The sequence below is a fragment of the Vulpes lagopus genome, chromosome 11, assembly GCF_018345385.1.
Source record: "Vulpes lagopus strain Blue_001 chromosome 11, ASM1834538v1, whole genome shotgun sequence".
NCBI lineage: Eukaryota > Metazoa > Chordata > Mammalia > Carnivora > Canidae > Vulpes > Vulpes lagopus.
The window spans coordinates 76334378-76346729 of NC_054834.1; the positions used below are offsets into that span (position 1 = coordinate 76334378).

At 45.3% G+C, this 12352-nt stretch overlaps 1 long non-coding RNA gene across 1 annotated transcript; it reads right to left on the reverse strand.

Moving 5' to 3' along the window:
- Positions 1-3003: 3003 nt before the first annotated feature.
- On the reverse strand, positions 3004-5916 carry LOC121472061. The gene is made up of 3 exons (XR_005982769.1): positions 5751-5916; positions 5173-5366; positions 3004-3607 (listed from the first exon to the last, which is right to left on the reverse strand). It is a non-coding gene; the product is annotated as an uncharacterized LOC121472061 (long non-coding RNA).
- Positions 5917-12352: the final 6436 nt, after the last annotated feature.

A 12352-nucleotide genomic window follows, 5' to 3' on the forward strand; every position in this document is an offset into this window, starting at 1 on the left:
TCTTGTTCATGGGAGGCAATCGGCAAGGTCTCTGCTTTGGGGGTGGTGTGAGTAGTGGGTGGCTGGGGACAGGAAGAGGCCAGGAAGAAGAGGGCAGCTCCCTCACCAGCCCACATGGACAGGGCTGCTAGATGGAGGTCTGCTGGGGTTTGTTCTCCTGTATTTCTGCTCCAAGTCCTGGAGGGAAGCCAGGCATTACCTCTTCTTGCCTCTGGGAAACCATTATGATGGAGCCCAAGCTCAAGTCCCGCCAGAATGGTCTCTTTCTGTCAAAACTCAAACATTGAGGGAAATTATGCTGGAAGTCCTGGAGGGGTAGGGAGAGGAAAGTAAACATTCCTGACCCAAGGGAAGGCAATACCTTCCTTACTCTCCTTTTGGGGAGTAAGCTCCCAGAGCCCCTGACTCACAGAACACAAGGAAGGGGATGGCCATGGTGTCCCTGAGAGGGTGGACCTGGTCCTAAAGGGCCCCAGAAACCGCAGGGATCCAGGAGACCACGGGGCATGGCAAAGGGCATCTCCATGGTAATCATGGAGACTAGAGACTAGTCTAGAGCTATGAACTGTATAAAGTCTTTGTGGCAGGTTTATTATTGTTTTTTAAAGATTTTATTTATTTATTTATTCATGAGAGACACAGAGAGCCAGAGACATAAGCAGAGGGAGAAGCAGGCTCCATGCAGGGAGCCCGACATGGGACTGGATCCCAGGTCTCCAGGATCAGGCCCTGGGCTGAAGGTGGCACTAAACTGCTGAGCCACCTGGGATGCCCTTTGTAGTAGATTTAAGGAGGAACCACTGATAGCTGGGCTTGCCTCCACACTCATCCCGGAGTCAAACTTAACTCAGTGTAAATACACCCTGTCAGGATTGACACCAACTGAAGTTTGTGACATATGGTTCTTCCCCATGATCACAGGCACCCCATCCTCTGAGGGAGGAATCACTGTGCCCATTTTACAGGTGACAAAGTTGAGACTCACAGAGGCAGCTCATGCAAGGTCACACACAGAGCAGGCCCTGCCCGAGCACATAACCCTCAGGCTGTGCTGCCTCCAGCCTCAAGAAGACAAAACCTGGGGTACTGCTTCACCTCTCAGGTCCCCCCACACCACTTCAGAAGCCCTTGCTCCCCTAGGACCACCCTCACCAGTGCCACCCAAGAAGGGCTCGTTTGCAGAGGCATGAAGACAAGTGAAGATTTGTCCTGAGTACCCCATGCTGCCAGGCAACTCTTGGGGACCCTGCTTCCCCAGAAGAGGAAAATCAAAGAAGGAGCAGATTTTGGGACCTGAGATGATGTTTGTCTCCTAGTCAGAGAGCTGGGACACACCCTCGGTATGGATGGTGACGTTCCCTCCCACACGGAGCCCAGGTGGCTCAAGCAACACCACATGAATGTTTGTGGGTTCCACCATTTTTTTCTTGTGAGGAGGACATTGTGTTTAGGGGCGTTTCCTCTGTGGATCCATTGCACCTAATGTTGTTGAATACTATTCCAGAACAAATTAAGTCTGTCCTGCACTGAAGAAAATGTCAAAGCTTCAGGCCTGACTCTGCTGCCAGACATTCCTTACGTGAGTCAAAACTCAGAGCCCTCAGCCCGGGGGGATCAGCGGTTTAGCACCTCCTTCAGCTCAGGGCGTGATCCTGGAGACCTGGGATAGAGTCCTACATCGGGGTCCCTGCATGGAGCCTGCTTCTCTCTCTGCCTGTGTCTCTGCGCCTCTCTCTCTCTCTCTCTCTCTCTCTCTCATTAATAAATAAATAAATAGGGGATCCCTGGGTGGCGCAGCGGTTTGGCGCCTGCCTTTGGCTCAGGGCGCGATCCTGGAGACCTGGGATCGAATCCCACATCAGGCTCCCGGTGCATGGAGCCTGCTTCTCCCTCCGCCTGTGTCTCTGCCTCTCTCTCTCTCTCTCTCTGTGACTATCATAAATAAAAAAAAAAAAAAAAAAAAAAAAAAAAAAAAAAATTAAAAAAAAAAAAATTTATTAAAAAAAAAAAATAAATAAATAAATAAATAAATAAATAAAATTTAAAAAGAAAAAAACTCAGCGCCCTCACCCTACTGGCCCCATGCCTGGGGTGATCGTCGGAGCCACAGGAAGAGCTTGGGCACCATGCTGGGGTACAAGAAGAGGGGATCCTTACTACACATCATGGGTCAACTGAGAACATCAGAGATACACACAGTTGGAGGTGAGCAATGAACAAGTTTACACCCATCGCCAGCAGGCTGCCACCAGAGGGGACCTTGGCAGGAATAGACCACCTGAGGCCAATTATACAGGTAGACAGCAGAGGGTGCTTTGGGTGACCTTGGGCAAGTGACCCAACCAGTGGGTGAGGACAGCACCCATTCTGTGAGTTCTTGTCAATATTTGGGAGATTTTGTGCCTGCAGTTCCAAGCCCACCTTGTGTCACATCTGGCACAAAGTAAGCACTTGTTAGAAGGTGGCACTTAACAGCCCAGGGCAGACTCTGAGCAAAGACATCCTGTCCCTTGGGGCTCCAGGATGGGCAGCTTTCTATGTATCCCTCACCCCAAAACTAGGCTCTTCTTGTGGCCTAAGAGATCTGAGGATAAGGGTATTGTTTGGTGGAGGGGGGAGGCCTCCAGAGAGGAAGCTGAGACCCAGGGGCAGAAGCAGCCACCCCCGTAAGCTCACTAAACCACTTGTCTCCACCCCTGAGGACCCATTTTGGTGCCTGCTCAAATGTCTGAGCTGGCTTGGAAGGTGACAGCATCTGGTTTTTAGCAGGACAAAGAAATAATGATCCTCGGAGGATCTGATGATTACCTTGTGGTTTCCTTGGGAACCAAGTCCCCAGCTCACCTTCCTCAGGCTGTTCTCTCCTGCCTTGATCTGGGTGTCAAATCCAAGAAGGGCCAGGTCACTGCTGCAGAAGGTAGCCAGGAAGAGCCCCACCATTTCCCTTTTTTTAAAGATTTTATTTATTTACTCATGAAGGACACAGAAAGAGAGGCAGAGACACAGGCAGAGGGAGAAGCAGGCTCCACGCAGGGAGTCTGATGTAGGACTCAATCCCAGGACCCTGGGATCACGACCTGAGCTGAAGACAGATGCTCAACCACTGAGCCACCCTGGCGTCCCCATTTCCCTGTCTTTCACGTAGGGTCCATATTTCAGGATCACCAGGGATGCCTACCTGCTGAGGGGAAGAATTCTTACAAATAACTGTGGCAAGAGTGATAGAATTAGATCAGCAGCATTCTGTAACTTCTAATCAAATCAATGGTTCCGGCAATGACCCCCATCAGTTAGAACATTTAGAAGGAAAGCCACTGGCTGTTCAGTCAACAGCAGGCTACACCAAAGTGTAGTGGTCAACCACAATTTCACAGGACATCCTATAGTCAGTGGGCCCATCTCTCGGGGGCCTCTCAGACGGCTGGAGTTGGGCAGAATCTGGGGCCAGAGCCATCTGAGCTTTATCTTCTCTGTCATTCTTGTGCCCATGCCTCAGTGGAGATGACCAGAAGAGTGGGAACAGCTGGGGCCTCTCTCTGGCCAGGTGGCCTCTCCTCAGGCTGGCTTCCTCACAGCATGGCAGCTGGCTTCCCCCAGAGTGACTCTTCTGAAAGACAGAGAGGGAAGCTATAGGCTTCCTGTGGCTCAGCCTTAGCCTTGAAAACCCAGAGTCCCTGTGGCCACATTCTAGGGCAGAAAACAAGTCCTAGAGCTGGCAAAATTCAAGGCGCTGTGACAACATGAGGACTCAAATACAGGGAAGCATGGTTCATTGGAAGAACATCTGGGGAAGACTAGCTACCAGATGAGGAAGCTTACCAAGGAGGGGGCAGTCTGTCACCATCGGAAATCACATATCATTTTTAGTGCCACTAAAAGATCAGCAAGCTGCCTGTGTGTGCCTCCTAACACCGTGCAGTGGGAAGCCCAGCGCCATTCATGGAGTGCCCTTGTTTAAAAAAAAAAAAATGGAACCTCACTCTATTTGAGACTCCAATGCTTACATTAATTCCCGGGAAGTATAGGGGAAAGCGGTAAGCAATATTATAAGAAAGCAGACAGAGGAGTCCAGAATGTGGAGCAATCCTCAGGAGAAATGACTTGGCGTATGCAGTAAGTCAAGAGCATTACATTAAAAAAGAGAAGAAAGAAGATCAGCCCTGGATTGGGGGCACTTTAGGAGACCAACCAAAACCCTGGGCTTAGACCTTTTCTGGATCCAGATTCCAGCAAACCAAGTGTAGTATAAAAAAGACACGTTTGAGGGACACCTGGGTAGCTCAGCGATTGAGCATCTACCTTTGGCTCAGGGTGTGATCTGGGGGTCCTGGGATCCAGTCCGGCATCGGGCTCCTCACAGGGAGCCTGCTTCTGCCTATGTCTGTGCCTCTCTCTCTGTGCCTCATGAGTAAATAAATAAATAAATAAATAAATAAATAAATAAATAGACACGGTTGAGACAGAGACACTTGATTACAGACTGGATATTAAGTGATCCCAACGGGTGATTATTTATATTGTTAGGTGTGATCATGGCTTTGGGCCTATATAAGAAAATGTGGAGGGTGGAGTGTGTGTGTGTGTGTGTGTGTGTGCGTGTGTGTGTGTGTGTGTGTGTGTAGAGAAATACACCGAAGTGAAGCATGTTATGATCGAGATTTTATTTTAAATACTCCAATAGAAAGAAAGAAAGAAAGAAAGAAAGAAAGAAAAAAAGAGAGAGGAATAGATGAAGCAAATGTGTCCAAGTCTCACTACTTATCAAAACTAGGTGGGTGATGGGCACCAGGGGCTTTAGCAATACTATTCTTTCCACTTGTGTTGATGTTGGAAACAGTTCATAATAAAAAGAAACAATTTTTGAGGGGCGCCATTGAGAAGGAGACTTTATCCCCCACGGCTGCCGGCAGCGCAACCTCACACCAGAACCATCCTTCACAGCAGAGCTCTGCTGCCCAGACCTCGACAAGAACAAGTGCAGCCTTTCAAAGTCACCTTTCACAGAGCCTCCCACCCCTCCTATTGTTAAGTGGGGGCTCTCCTCAGCCAGACAGAGGGTTTTAGCTCCTGTAGAACAGAAGGCCCCCCACCTCAGGATTGCCCTTCTCCAGCATTCCAGCCCCTTTGGTGGGGATTGACATGGACACCAGACAGACCCTGCAGACCACTCACCGTATCAGGGAAGGTTTGAAGCAGACAGAGAAAACAAGGTCAAATACAGGGCACATATAAGCCTACATGTGCACGTCCTCCTCCACAACATGCAAGGGAGAGAGGAGAGAGAGAGAGAGAGAGAGAGAGACTCCATGAAGACTCATTGGCCATCGCCAGTCCTTCTCCAGGTTGGATGATGTGATGCTTCCTCTCTGTAAAAAGAGAGGCTAAATCAGCAGTGCCCCCTCCAGACACCACCCCCCAGACATCTTTCCCTAGGTTTGGAACCTGCCTGTTTTTGAAATTCTTTGCTAATTTCAAGGTCATGGTCCTCAGATCAACATTTGGGAGCCCCAGGGCCTGAATGTACGGCCCCATGGTGCTTGGGTGGACTGACTCAACCCTCCTGGGCAGGAAAGGAGTGTGAAGAGAAGATTACTGGCCTCAGGCTCAGCCTCAGACAGGTGCCACTGGGAGAGTCACTACTTCTCTGGGCCTCATCTGTAAGCCAGAGTGGGGCCTGATGCTGGACACCGACCTCTGAGGTTCTGCAAAGGGCAAAAGGGTGAGGAGTAAAATACTGAGCACCTACTCACCTGCTCACCGGGCCAAGGCTGATGGCTTGCTTGACATGCAGCAACGCACAGCAACTACCAGTGAGTCTGATTTTTCACAGGTGGGCCTGAATCCAATATCCCACCTTTCCAAGGACAACCCAGGCCAGCCCAAGTTCTCCCCAGGAAATGTCATCTGCACCCCAGGTCTCACTGAGCACACAAGACATGGAGCTTTGCAAAGAAGACAGATGGTTCAGGATGTGACAGCACAGGAGGATATCTGATGTGGTTTGCCCAAGGAAAGTCACATGCCCAGTCGAGAAACCCTCGGCCCCAGAAGAACTCTTTGGAACCGTTATGTAATCAAAGAATTCAACCCAAATGAATATACCAAAGTTCACTCAAGTTCCGTTCTTTCTCATAATTAACGAGGTTGTGGAGTCTCTAGTATACCTGTCTACCAGTATGCCTGTCTACCTTCTAGCTGGATGATGACATGAGAACACACTGTGGGAACACACTGGCACACACACACTCAGCCACACACAGAGTTCACCTGCAAGACATCAAGCCACCCAGAGAATGAGTTTTTATAGGTCTTACCTGCAGATGAACCAGGTGCTCTGCCCCACCCTCACCTTCCAAGGACCATCCCATAGATATTGGGCATTTCCTTGTCCCTGCCAAGCACCAAAATGGCACTGAACACATTATGTCACATAATCAGGTAGGCAGTACAACTGGGAAAAATTCAAAACAGTCAGAATATTTTTACCCTATAAACATTCCTATTCTTGGGCAGCCCGGGTGGCTCAGCGGTTTAGTGCCGCCTTCAGCCCAGGGTGTGATCCTGGAGACCCGGGATCGAGTCCCACATCAGGCTCCCTGCATGTAGCCTGCTTCTCGCTCTGCCTGTGTCTCTGCCTCCCTCTCTCTCTCTCTCTCTCATGAATAAATAAATAAAATCTTTAAAAAAATAAATATTCCTATTCTTTAAAAAATATTTTTTCCTAGGACACCTGGGAGGCTCAATGGTTAAGCGTCTGACTTTGGCTCAGGGAGTGATCCTGGAGTCCTGGGATCGAGTCCCGCAGTGGGCTCCCTGCATGGAGCCTGCTTCTCCCTCTGTCTATGTCTCTGCCTCTCTCTCGATGTGTCTCTAATGAATAAATAAAATAAAATCTTTAAAAAATATATTCTTTCGTAACTGAAGTTCTTTCAATGTGGCATAATTATGGGGAATTATTCTTTTTGGGTTTTGGCGGGGTTTTGGGGGGGCTTACCTGTATTTTCAATTCTTTTTACAATAATCATGTAGAGCTGTTTCCATAGAAACTTCAGCACTATCAGCATTATTTGGGACCAGATAATTCTTCACTGCTGGGTGCTGTCCTGTGCATTACAAGAGACTTAACAGCATCTCTGCTTTCTACCCACTAGCTGCCAGTGACATCCCCCCAGTTGTAACAATCAAAAATATCTCTAAACTTTGCCAAATGTCCCCTGGTGGGCAAAATCACCCCCAGTTGAGAACTACTGCTCTAAAGTATACCTGCTAAGACTGAGAATTTGTGGTTGGAGAACTGAAGGAAGATGAGGAAAGAGTAAGGAGAAAAATTATCAGGTATTCATGCTTCCCAGGTGCCAGGACCATGCTTTGTACCTCCCAGGTGCCATCTTATCTAATCCTCATAGGAACTCAGTGGGGAGGCCCTATGATCATCATAGCCTCATTCTAGTGAGGCTATGTGGCTTGTCTCAACTCACGTAGCTATTAAGGAAGTGGGTCATGAAAACCAAAAGGAAAGAGTTTCAAGAAGAAGTCATTAGCAGTCAAAGACTGTAAAACACTCTTAAAAATGAATATAATATTTTGGCAAATTGAATTTAAATTTTTAAAATGTAAAAAAAAAAAAAGGATATTAGTGGGTGCGCCTGGCTGGCTCAGTCAGTGGAACTTGAGACTCTTGATCTCAGGGTCATGAGTTCAAGCCCACGTTGGGTGTAGAGCTTACTTAATAAAAAATAAAATAAATACAATAAGGAGATTATTTTTTTAAATGAATATAAGTGGTATACCAACAACTTAGATAACTCAGATGAAAAGGAAAATTTTCTAGAAAGACACAAATTATCAAAAATGACTTAGAAGTAGAAAATCTAAATATATCTATAACAAGTAGAGATTAAATTAGCATCAAAAAACTACCCTCAAAGAAAAGTACAGGCCCAAATAGTTTCATTGGTAAATTCCAGCAAACATTTAAAAAATTAACACCAATTCTTCACATATTCTTCCAAAACATAGAATAGGGGAGAATGCTTACAAATTCATTCTATGGGGGATCCCTGGATGGCTTAGCGGTTTGGCACTGCCTTTGGGCCAGGTCATGATCCTGGAGTCCCAGGATCAAGTCCCACATCGGGCTCCCTGTGTGAAGCCTGCTTCTCCCTCTGTCTGTGTCTCTGTCTCTGTCTCTCTCTCTCTCTCTCTGTGTCTCTCATGAATAAATAAATAAAATATTTTTTTTTTAAATTCATTCTATGGGCAGCCCCAGTGGCCCAGCAGTTTAGCCACCTTCAGCCTGGAGCGTGATCCTGGAGACCCAGAATCGAGTCCCATGTCAGGCTCCCTGCACGGAGCCTGCTTCTCCCTCTGCCTGGGTCTCTGCCTCTCTCTCTCTCTCTCTGTGTCTGTCATGAATAAATAAATAAAATCTTTAAAAACAAAATAAAACAAAATTCATTCTACGAGGCCTGTATTACCCTAATACAAAGACCATATAGAAACATCACAAGAAAATTACAGGCTAATGTCTCCTATAAGTACAAATGCAAAAATCCTTGACAAAATATTAGCAAACCAAATCCAGCAACATATAAAAAGGATTACGCACCATGACCATGTGAAATTCAGCCCAGGAATGCAAAGTTGTTTTAACATCTGAAAATCAATTAATGCAATGCACCTTATCAGTAGAATGAAGGGTAAAAACCACATGGTCATTTACATAGATGCAGAAAGAGCCACTGACAAAATTTAATAACACCCCCTCATGATGAAAACATTAAACAAATGAGGAATAAAAAGGAGTTCTCACAACTTAGTAAAGAGTATCTGTGAAAATCCCACAGTTAACATCATACTCAAGGGAGAAAGAAGCGTTGCTTCCCCCTCCAAGATCAGAAACCAGACAAGAATGTTTGCTCTTGCCACTTCCGTTGAACGTTGCAGCTGGGGTGATTAGGCAAGAAAATGAAACAAAAGCCACCAATACTAAAAAGAAAGAAAGAAGACTATTTTTATTTGAGGATAACATGATCTTGTATATGAAGAATCCTATGAAATCCACTAAAAAAAAACTATTAGAAATAATAAATGAGTTCAGCAAAGTGGTAGGGATACATGTTCATATATAAAAATCAATAATATTTCTATATATTTGCAATGAATAATCCAAAAAAGGAATTTAAAAACAATTCCGCTTACAATAGCATCAAAAACAATACAATAATTCATCATAAATTTAGCAATGAAAGTGCAAAACTTATCCTTGGAAAACGACAATTTATTTTTGAAAAAAATTAAAGAAGACCTAAGTAAACGGAAAGACATCCATGTTTGTGGATCAGGAGATTTAATGTTGCTAAGACAGCTGTACTTCACAAATTGATCTATAGATTCAATGCAACCTCTAATCAAAACTCCAGCTGTCATATTTGCAGAAATTGGTAGGATGATTCTAAAATTCCTATAGAAAATCAAGAGACGGGAACCCTGGGTTGCTGAGTGGTTTGGTGCCTGCCTTTGGCCCAGGGCGTGACCCTGGAGCCCCAGGATTGAGTCCCACATCGGGCTTCCTGCATGGGACCTGCTTCTCCCTCTGCTTGTGTCTCTGCCTCTCTCTCCCTCTCTCTGTGTCTCTCATGAATAAATAAATAAAATCTTTTAAAAAAGAGAAAGAAAGAAAGAAAGAAAGAAAGAAAATCAAGAGACCCAGAATAGCCAAAATAATCTTCAAAGAGAAGAAAAAAGCTGGAGAACTTGCACTTCCCAATTTCAAAACTTACTACAAAACAACAGTAATCCAAACAGTATGATGGTCGCATAAGGATAAACCTATAGAAGGGCACCTGGGTGGCTCAGTCAGTTAAGCATCTGCCTTTGGCTCAGGTCATGATCTCTAGGTCCTGGGATCAAGCCCTGAGTCGGGCTCCCTGCTTATCGGGAAGTCTGCTTCTCCCTCTGCTCTTTTGATCTCTCTCTTTCCTCCTCTCTGTCTCTCTCAAGTAAATAAAATCTTTAAAAGAAAAAAAAAAGCATAGACATATAGAGCAATAAAATAGAATTGACAATCCAGAAATAAATTCCCACACTTATGATTAATTGATTTTCAACAAGGATGCCAATATCATTCAACAGTGGAAAAATAGCCTTTTCAACAAAGGGTGTTGGGACAACTGGATATCCACATGCAAAAGAATTAAGTTGGGCCCTTACCTCACATCATATACAAAATTTTACTCAAAATGGATCAAAGAGGGGATCCCTGGGTGGCTCAGCGGTTTAGCGCCTGCCTTAGGCCCAGGGCGTGATCCTGGAGTCCTGGGATCGAGTCCCACATCAGGCCCCCTGCATGGAGCCTGCTTCTCCCTCTGCCTGTGTCTCTGCTTCTCTCTCTCTCTCTCTCTCTCTCTCTCTCTTTGTGTCTCTCATGAACAAATAAATAAAGTCTTTTTTAAAAATGGATCAAAGACCTAGGGGTGCTTGGGTGGTTAAACATCTGCCTTTGGCCTCAGGTCATGATCCTGGGAGTCCTGGATTGAGCCCTGCATGGGGCTCACTGCTCAGTGGGGAGCCTGCTTCTCCCTCTCCTGCCCGTCACTCTGCCTGCTTGTGCTCTCTCTCTCTCTCTCTCTCTCAAATAAATAAATAGAATCTTTTTTAAAAAATGGATCAAAGATCTAAATATGAGTTATTGGGGATCCCTGGGTGGCGCAGCGGTTTGGCGCCTGCCTTTGGCCCAGGGCGCGATCCTGGAGACCCGGGATCGAATCCCACATCAGGCTCCCAGTGCATGGAGCCTGCTTCTCCCTCCGCCTGTGTCTCTGCCTCTCTCTCTCTCTCTCTGTGACTATCATAAATAAATTTAAAAAAATTAAATATGAGTTATTAAACTCTTAGAAAACACAGGCATAAATCTTCATGATCTTGGATTAGGCAATGATTTCTTAAATATGACACAAGTACAAGCAATAAAAGAAAAAAATAGATACTTTAGACATCATTAAATTAAAAACTTCTATGCTTCAAAGGACACCATCAAGCGAGTAAAAAGACAATCCACCTAATAGGAGAAAATGTTTGCAGATCACATATCTGAGAAAGGGCTGGTATCTAGAATCTATAAAATGTTAATAATAAAAAGACAAATAACCCAATTGAAAAATGGGCAAAGGGTCTTAACATACATTTCTCCAAAGAAGATACATAAATGGCCAGCAAGCATATGAAAAGATACTCAGTATCATTAGCTGTTAGGGAAATGCTAAGAAAATCACAGTGAGATACCACTTCACACCCACTAGGTTGGAGATACTCAAAAAGACAGACAATAACAAGTGTTGGCAGGGACGCCTGGGTGGCTGGCTCAGTGGCTGAGTGTTTGCCTTTGGCTTATTAGGTCATGATCTTGGAGTCCTGGGACTGAATCCCAACATCGGGCTGCCAGCAGGGAGCCCACTTCTCTCTCTGCCTATGTCTCTGCCTCTCTCTCTGCGTCTCTCACAAATAAATAAACTAAAATTTTTTTAAAAAATTAAGTACTGGCAAAGATGTGAAGAAATTACAACCTTTGTACCCTACTGGTGGAAATGTAAAATGGTACAGCTACTTCAAGAAATAGTCTGGCAGTTCCTCAAAAGGTTAAACATAAAATAGGTAAAACATAAAATACATAAGGTTTCCATAAAATCCAGCAATTCTACCACTAGATGTAGAGAAATGAAAACATATAACTACGTTAATGAGCTTTCTTTCAGACAGCAACATCCTGTAGCCGGGTACTCAGATTCTGAGACACAGCCTCATGCTTCCCAAATCCTTCAAAGGCAGAGATCTAGAAGGACTGATTTAGGGCCACCACTGGGGAGGGGACTGCCAATTCCAAGAACACAGCAAGTCCTTTCTCCTTGGTTTCCAGAGGAGAACATCCATTCATGGAGATATAACTCCTTGCAATTGGAGCCAGTAACCTCACAGACTCTCCCCAAGACTGATCAGTTTTCCTCGGTCACTGCTCAGCCTGGCCAGCTCCCTGTTCAGTGCTCCCCTGTGCCTGCACTTGGCACTGTTTTTTCCTGCGCTCCTACAGTAAACTCTGGGAGGCTGGTGATTTTATAGATCCACTGATATTTCTCCAAAAGCGCTGAGGCCAGACATATTGCATCAATCAGATTTCTTCAAACTTTAGAAAGGTAATGTGATGCATACAACTATGTATTATGTAATACCCCCAGTAGGCCTGGGGCAGCACCCCGTAAACAAACATTAATATTTCCACACTGAGGTATATGAATATTCACACTGAGTGAAATAAATATAAACTATAAATAACTTTTCATCAGCTCAGGACACGTTT